Raw genomic sequence first — 9,147 nt, forward strand, 5'->3', positions numbered from 1 at the left:
CAGCAATACGGATTCAGATGCGGGAAGTCAACTTTAGACGCAATCAAATATGTGATGCAAAGAGCTGAAGAGACAAACAAAGTGGGATATAAAAACAGGGGATTTTGTCTCCTAGTTACGTTAGACATTAGCAATGCATTCAATTCAGCCAGATGGGAAATTATAGTAGAAGAACTGATCAACAAAAAAATAGGTAGTCATTTAATAAAGGTGATACAAAAATATCTGACAAACAGGAAAATAAGAACAAGTAGAGGACGAGTACAGGAAATAACATGCGGAGTCCCCCAAGGTTCAGTGCTAGGGCCAATATTGTGGAATGTATTGTATGACAGAATCTTAAAAATAAAATGTCCAAAAGGAACTAGTTTGGTCGCATTCGCAGACGATCTCGCGGTGGTGGTGTGTGCAAAAAGCGAAATAGAAATGCAAGAAAAAGCCAAAGACGCAATTCAATTAGTGAAAAATGAGCTGGACAAAATGGACTTAACATTAAATCTTGAAAAGACAGACGCAGTTCTACTGTCGGGGAGGAGAAAACTACCGGAATTAAAAATAAAGATATCGGAAAATTTTTACGTCAAAACACAAAAAAAAATAAAATACCTCGGACTAGTAATAGACAAAGACCTTAGAATGGCAGCTCATGTAGACCATGTAGTTAGCCATGCAGAGAAAAAAGCCGTTGCAATAATGAGGCTTATGCCAAATATCGGAGGCCCCGGAGACACCACTAGAAGGATATATGCGACGGTAGCCAAATCGGTAATTATGTACGCAGCCCCCTTATGGATGAAAGTGTGGAAAACAAAAATCTACAAAGAAAAACTGGAAAGGCTAAACCGACGTCTGGCCATAAGGGTAGCCAGGGCATACAGAACGGTTAGACACAGTGCAGTATTGGTAATAGCGGGTTTGCCACCACTAGAACTCCTGGCCATAGAAAAGGAAGACATAGAGAAAGGTAAAAGCAAGGAAATGAGCAGAAGAGACCTACTAACAAATTGGCAAGCGAGGTGGAACGAAGAAAGGTGTTGGACAAAAGAGTTGATAAACAACATTGAGCCTTGGATAAACAGAGGACATGGAGAGCTAAACTACAATCTGAGCATGGTGTTAACTGGACATGGAACCTTTAATACATATAGAAAAAGAATAAAAAAAGATGAAACGGGTCTGTGCTGGTTCTGTGAAGAGGACGTAAAGGATACCCCCGAACATACAGTATTTGAATGTAAAAGATTTAAGGAAAAAAGGCTAGAGCTAAACACGAAAATAAAGGATAGTATATCGAAAGAAAACATGACAAACATGATGATAAAGAGCGAGAAAAACTGGAACGACATAAACAAATATATAAATGACATAATGGACGTAAAAAGAGAGAAAGAAAGAAGTATAGAAAGGAAAAAATAGTGAGACCGAAGGCAGGCCAAAGAAATGTCCTAAGGACGGTACTGGCTGTCTTCAGAAGAATGGGGAGGGGTTCATCCTTAGTGGCAAAATTTTTCTAAAAAAAAATCCTTAGTGGCAAAATTGTGTCGAAAAAATTTTTAGGGTTCCAAATTTATTTTAAAGGGTCCTAGAAAATTTTGAAATTTTCGAAAAATGTTTCTAAGTCCAAAATTTTTTTCCTTAGTATCACTAGTAATTTCTAAAGTTTCAAAATAATTTTCCGAGGGTCCAAAAAAATTTTCTGATTTTGGAAAAATTTTTCTAAGTCCAAAATTTTTTTCCTTAGTATCAAAAGTATTTTCTCTTTCGTCAAAAGTAATTTGTGAAGGCCTTGGAAAATTTCAAAATTTTCGAAAAATGTTTCTAAGTCCAAAATTTTTTTCCTTAGTAACAATAGTAATTTCTAAAGTGTCAAAAGTGTTTTCTCTAGTGTCAAAAGTATTTTCTCAAAGTCTTGGAAAATTTTTAGATTTTCGAAAAATGTTTCTAAGTCCAAAATTTTTTTCCTTAGTATCACTAGTAATTTCTAAAGTCTCAAAATCATTTTCCAAGGGTTCCATTGAATTGAATTTTTTTTCCTTAGTGTCAATGGAAATTTTTAAAATGTCAAAATATTTTTCTCAGGGTCCCAGAAATTTTGTAGATTTTCGAAAATTTTTTCCAAGTTCGAAATTTGTTTCCTTAGTATCAATAGTATTTTTGTCGGTGTCAAATGTATTTTTTTAAGCTCCTAGAAAATTTTTTCAAAGTCCAAAATTTGTTTCATCAGTTTCAATAGTATTTTCTCTAGTATCAAAAGTGTTTTCTGAAGGTCTTGGAAAATTTTGAAATTTTCGAAAAATTTTTTCAAGTCGACATTTTTTTTCCTTAGTGACAATTGTAATTTTTTTATTGTCAAAAGTATTTTTTTAAGGTCCTAGGAAATTTCTAGATTTTCGAAAAATTTTTCAAAGTCCAAATTTTTTTTCCTCAGTCACAATAGTAATTTTTTAAATGTCAAAAAATTTTTTTTAAGGTCCCAGGAAATTTCTAGGTTTTCGAAATATTTTTCGAAGTCCCAATTTGCTTCCCTCAGTAACAATAGTAATTTTTTAATTGTCAAAATAATTTTTTTAAGGTCCCAGGAAATTTCTAGATTTTCGAAAAATTTTTTTAAGTTCAAATTTTTTTTCCCTAGTGACAATAGTAATTTTTTAAGTGTCAAAAGTAATTTTTGAAGGTCCTAGGAAATTTATGGATTTTGGAAAAAAATTTCAAAGTCCAAAATTCATTTCCCTAGTATCAATAGTAATCTTTTTTTGTGTCAAAATAATTTTCCAAGGGTCCCAGAAAATTTGTGGATTCTCGAAAAATTTTTCTAAGTCCAAAATTAATTTTCCCGAGTCTGAAAATAATTTTCCTGAGTTGCAAAATAATTTTCCAAGGATCAAAATTATTTTTCAAGGATCTACGTAATTTAATGAATTTCGAAAAAATTTTCCAAGTCCTCGATTAATTTTCCTTAGTGACAAAATAATTTTTTTTGGATCCAGTGAATTTTCCCACTCCCGAGTCTCTAGAAAATTTCCCGAGTTTCTAAATAATTTTTCAAGACTCAGAGAAATAATGCAATTCTCGAAAAATTTTCCAAGTCTCGAGATTATTTTCCTTAGTGTCAAACAGTCCACTATTATTAAAAATCAGCAGTTTACGAGTCCCAGACATTTTATTCAAGCCCTTCAGGTTACAGGTTTGAACATGCATTAAATTTGAGAGTGATATTACAAGTCAAGATAAAAATTCGATGGTAACATAACATGCCATGATCACAACTCAGTCAATTACAAGATTCTCTTAATTCTAACATGCAAAAGGGCTCCAAGGAGGGTCAGAGGGGTGCCCCGAGGAAGGTCCTTCGTCTTCAGTGTGGTCTGAATAGCCCCAAGGAATTTTTTCAGATCGATCAGCTGTCACAAGGGGCGGAAAAAAAGTCACCCCAGGGGTTCCTCTCCGGTATTGGCTTATGCTCCCTTCCTCGACGATTCTAACGCCGTCTATTTCATCCCCATCGGTCCAGCCGTTTTCGAGTTATTCCAATTTCAATTTCGAAAAGTACGCCTCTCCGACGAATAAATTCCGTTCCCTGTTAACAGACAAGACCATGCAATTACGGTTCGTACGATCAAAGGTACTCACCCGCAGAGTTCACGAGGGGGCTCCGAAGGTGAGTTGAGCATTCGAAAACTCCTAGGAAAGCCGTAAAATGGAAAAAGCGTTTTCATCCCGGAATCGAAGTGACAAGTGACAGACTCAGTCGGTAATGCAGTTTTCTGTTTAATACGGTACTTGGGTGGATTTTATGCATTTCCAAAAATTTATCCTTAAGTTAACTTAAACGACTAGCAAGGATACCGGGAAGACTTCTCCGATCCCTCCTCGATCTCCAGGTGACGCAGTAAGTTTCGACTTAACCCTCCGTTTCGGACTCGGAAAGAAATCCATCGAGTGTAAAATTCGACCGACAGTTCAGATTCTTCAGGCAGCTACAAAAGCACAAGGAGCGAGAGAAAGCAAAAGAGTGTATTCATACCATCCCTCAAACTCGCCAGGCTCGGCTCGAAGTCAGAATTTCCGTCTTTTCTCATCGATCAGCCGACACAAGGGGGCTAAAAAAACTCAAGTCGGAGGTTGTTTTCCAGTATAGTCCTTTTCTCCCTTCCTCGAGGATTCTAACGCCGTCGATTTCGTCTCGATCCCTCCGGCCGTTTTCGAGTTATTCCAATACGAATTTGGCAAAGTCCGCCTCTCCGACGAATTAATTAGGCGGTGGATTTTCGTCAACCCCGACAGGGGACGACTATCACATCGAGGACAACAAGTTCACGGCAACTCACCGGGACGACTTCTGGGGCCCCCATGTCCTCGAGACTCTCGAAAACACCTAAAAGAGCACCAAAGCGTTAGCTCGAGTGGCACAAGAGTGAAGTACCAAAAGTCGGCGAGAGATGGCAAAAGTCGTTCCGGCCGACTGACGGACGGAGGAAGAGAATGTATATAAGAAATAGGGGGGGGAGGCAAGGGGCGGTTTTCGACTTATCGACTTAACGACGATACGACGAACTGAACTGTACTCTGGAGTTCCTCAGTGAACGAATTATGGCCGTGGCCGGCATAGGAGATGCCTGTAAGGGGCTCGAGTTTGACATATGTCAATCGCTCGCAGCCCCCACGCTAACCGGGGCCCCCCGGCAAACATAAACGAGTCGGTCCTTAAGTACAGGGGACATAAGGTCGTCGTCGCAGTCACCGAGGTGCTGCCGTTCGTCCGATATACATATACATATACATATACATACACATACACATACACATACACATACACATACACGACGGACGACAGCCCCCCGAAAGACAGGCAGCAAAGACTTCGAAAAGACAGACGCCCGTGATAGAGCCCCCTTAAGACCGAACTCGTCCCTAAAGACGTTCGACTTGGCAAAAATGTCGGTCGAATGTTGTTATTAGTCAATAAACAATATGTAAATCCTTTCGATGGTCAGTTAGCAAGGAGCCCCATCGTTATCTCCCTCCGAGACAGCCCCGATGGCCCCCAAAAGACTTAAAGTTCTCGAGACAACTTGATTCGTGGATACGTTCGTCGATTGTTGTTATAGACTGATGGATAAACAATCGACGAACTGTCCATAACGAAAAGGCTCTATCGTTATCTACCCCCAAAGACACCACCGATAGCCCCCAGAAACATTCGACCTTGAAATAAATTTAATTTGTTAATATCTGAGTAGATTGTTGTTATAGATCTATAAACTAGACGTCAATCTCTTCGAGGGTCGACAATGAAAGAGCCCCATCGTTATCTCCCTCCGAGACGCCCCCGACAGCCCCCAAAAGACTCGATGTTCTCGAGACGAGTTAATTTGTCGATAACTTTGTCGATTGTTGTTATCGATCGACAAATTCGACAGAAATAGTTTCTGCGGTGCACGATCAAAGATCCCCAGGATCGAGTTTGCCCCAGGAAGCCCCCTTTCGCTCCACAAACAGCTCCCGAGACTTAACCTCAAAACGACTTTTTAATTTGCCCATATCTTTGGAAATAGTTAACGTTAATTGACCACTCCGGTACCGAACGAAAGAGCTAAGGTTTCTTCATCCGTCTTGAAAAAACCGAGTGCCTTTACGTCCTGGTTTCTTCGAAAAACGTATAAAACGCTATTTTTTACTTGAAATCGTTAAAATTAGTGTTAAACAATCAGGAACGATACATTAAGCCTGAACAAGACCGAATTATGAAAATCGAACGATTTAAGGTCTTTTTTGCAAATTTTGGCTGCCACGACTCGGCAAACAAAGTCTCGGTCCGTCCTAACAACGGACCTGCATTTATTTCTCGATCTGAGCTCGTTTTAAAATCAAATTTTACATTTTTTGTCCAATTTGAAAGAAACTCGGCCAAAACGTCCCTTCTGCATTCAAATGAAGTATCCTCACAAAAAAACTACCCTCGACTCATTTTTCATCCCTTAAATTGAAAAAAACGTCAATTTTGGACCAAAAAACACCCCACCTCGATTTTCTTTCTTCCCGAAGGACCCAAAAATTTTTTCACCCCCAAAACTACCCCTAAAAAATTTTCAACCCCCGAATTAAAAAATCAAGTTTCGACCCATTTTCATCCCCCGAACTCAAACTTAGATCGTTCGAGATAAAAAAAACCACCCCCGACCCGCTTTTCATCCCCCTGATGGCTCTTCGACCAAAATCAACCCCGCTTCGATTTTCGTAATTCCGACGTCATCGAGTGACAGTCGGACTCGAAAAACTACCCCTCAAAAATTTTCAACCCCTAAATCCAAAAATTTTTTTTTTCAAATTTTCATCCCCCCGACCCAAAAAATGATCTTCGAAGACAAAGAAAACTACCCTCCACAAATTTTCATCCCCTCGAGGCCAAAAAAAACAACCCTTAACCCGATTTCATCCCCTAAATTCAAAAATGATGGAATCTCTTGCACCAAAAAACAACCCTTAACTCATCTTCATCCATTATCCACAAAAACTACCCCTAATTTCAACCCCTAAATACAAAAACAACCCTTATTTTCATCCCCTAGATTAAAAAATTAGCTCTTTTTCACCCCACCCTAAACCCCTCTTTCCCAAAACATCCCGCAGGTTTGAAAGGGGGTCGGAGTTTGGGAAAAATTCGAAAAATGTCGAAAAATCTTGATCTTGAAAATTTTGACCTTGAAAAAATTTCGAAAAATCTTGAAAATTTAGATGTTGAAAATCGCGACCTTGAAAATTTCGAAAAATCTTCAAAAATCTCGATTTTCAAAATCGTGACCTTGAAAAAATTTTCGAAATGTTGGAAATTTTGAAGTTTGATTAATTTTACCTTGAACAATTTCGAAAATCTTCAAAAATCTCGAAACAAATTTTCAAAAAAACCTTCTCTTTTCTCCCCACCCAAAACCCCAACTTCCCAAATGGTCCCGATAGTTTGTCTGGGGGTTGGAGTTTGGGGAAAATTCGGAAAATTATGGAAATCTTGAAAATTTTGGAAATCTTGAAAAATCTTGTTTTTTGGGGAAAAAATCTTTGTTTTTGGGGTAAATAATCTTGATTTTTGGGGTTAAAGTCTTGGTTTTTTGGGGAAAAAATCTTGAATTTTTGGGGTAAAAGTCTTGTTTTTTGGGGTAAAAATCTTGAAAAATCTTGTTTTTTGGGGGGGAAAATCTTGAAAAATCTTGATTTTTTGGGGAAAAAATCTTGTTTTTTGGGGTAAAAATCTTGTTTTTTGGGGTAAAAATCTTGTTTTTTGGGGTAAAAATCTTTAATTTTTTGAGGTAAGAATCTTGATTTTTTGGGGTAAAATCTTAATTTTTCGGGGTAAAAGTCTTGTTTTTTGGGGTAAAAATCTTGAAAAATCTTGAAAAATCTTGAAAAATCTTGAAAAATCTAGTTTTTTTGGGGGGAAAATTGGGGTAAAAATTTTGAAAAATCTTGATTTTTGGGGTAAAAATCTTGATTTTTTGGGGTAAAAATCTTGAAAACAATTTTCAAAAATTTCGATATTTCAACCGTCGATTCTGGAAAAACGGTTGCGGCTATCAAAGAATCGAGGCCGGAAGTGAGTTCTAGAGCTCGAAATCTACAAGAAAATGTACTCAGTTAGGTTTCGAAATTGTCAAAATTTCGGCGAAATTTGAAGAAGGGGGGACCAAATCTTGGTTTTTTGGGGGAAAAAATCTTGATTTTTTGGGGTAAAATCTTGAATTGTTGGGGTAAAAATCTTTATTTTTGGGGTAAAAATCAAGATTTTTTTGGGGTAAGAATCTTGATTTTTTGGGGTAAAATCTTGATTTTTTGGGGTAAAAATCTTTAATTTTTTGGAGTAAGAATCTTTATTTTTTGGGGTAAGAATCTTGATTTTTGGGTTAAAAATCTTGATTTTTGGGGTAAAAATCTTGATTTTTTTGGGGTAAGAATCTTGATTTTTTGGGGTAAGAATTTTTATTTTTTGGGGTAAGAATCTTGATTTTTTGGGGTAAAAACCTTGATTTTTGGGGTAAAAAATCTTGGTTTTTGGGGTAAAAATCTTAGTTTTTGGGGTAAAAATCTTGAAAAAAAATTTCAAAAATTTCGATATTTCTACCGTCGATTCTGGAAAAACGGTTGCAGCTATCAAGGAATCGAGGCCGGAAGAGAGTTCTAGAGCTCGAAATCTACAAGAAAACGTACTCAGTTAGGTTTCGAAAATGTCAAAATTTGGCCGAAATTTGAAGAAGGGGGAACCATTGGAAAATTTTCACTTTTGAAAAAATCTTGGTTTTTTGGGGAAAAAATCTTGATTTTTTGGGGTAAAATCTTCATTTTTTGGGGTAAAAATCCTGTTTTTTGGGGTCAAATCTTGATTTTTTGGGGTAAAAATATTGATTTATTTGGGGGGTAAGAATCCTGATTTTTTGGGGTAAAATCTTCATTTTTTGGGGTAAAAATCTTGATTTTTGGGGTACAAATCTTGATTTTTGGGGTAAAAATCTTGATTTTTTGGGGTAAAATCTTGATTTTTTGGGATAAAAAATCTTGATTTTTTGGGGTAAAAAATCTTGATTTTTTGGGGTAAAATGATTTTTTGGGGTAAAATCTTGATTTTTTGGGGTAAAATGATTTTTTGGGGGTAAAATCTTGATTTTTTGGGGTAAAAATCTTGATTTTTGGGGTAAAAATCAAGATATATTTGGGGTAAGAATCTTCATTTTTGGGGTAAAATCTTCATTTTTTGGGGTAAAATCTTGATTTTTTGGGGTAAAAATCTTCATTTTTTGGGGTAAAAATCATGAAAAATCTTGATTTTTGGGGTAAAAATCTTGGCTTTTTGGGGAAAAAATCTTGGCTTTTTGGGGAAAAAATCTTGGCTTTTTGGGGAAAAAATCTTGTTTTTTGGGGTAAAAATCTTGATTTTTTGGGGTAAAAATCTTGACTTTGGGGTAAAATCTTGATTTTTTTTTTGTGGTAAAAATCTTCATTTTTTGGGGTAAAAATCTTCATTTTTTGGGTAAAAATCTTTAAAATCTTGATGTTTGGGGTAAAAATTTTGAAAAATCTTGAAAAATCTTGAAAAATCTTGAAAAATCTTGAAAAATCTTGATTTTTGGGGTAAAAATCTTGAAAAATCTTCAAAAAGTT

General features: G+C 36.5%; 1 long non-coding RNA gene across 1 annotated transcript; it reads right to left on the reverse strand.

Annotated features, from left to right (window-relative positions):
• Positions 1 to 3,141: 3,141 nt before the first annotated feature.
• On the reverse strand, positions 3,142 to 4,584 carry LOC135140849 (uncharacterized). Its single transcript, XR_010282295.1, has 3 exons — positions 4,025 to 4,584; positions 3,631 to 3,977; positions 3,142 to 3,577 (listed from the first exon to the last, which is right to left on the reverse strand). It is a non-coding gene; the product is annotated as an uncharacterized LOC135140849 (long non-coding RNA).
• Between the last annotated feature and the right edge of the window lie 4,563 nt (positions 4,585 to 9,147).

This window comes from Zophobas morio, unplaced genomic scaffold, assembly GCF_036711695.1.
Source record: "Zophobas morio isolate AGI-343-1 ecotype UQ-CSIRO unplaced genomic scaffold, CSIRO_AGI_Zmor_V1 ptg000041l, whole genome shotgun sequence".
In the NCBI taxonomy this organism is placed as follows: Eukaryota; Metazoa; Arthropoda; class Insecta; order Coleoptera; family Tenebrionidae; genus Zophobas; species Zophobas morio.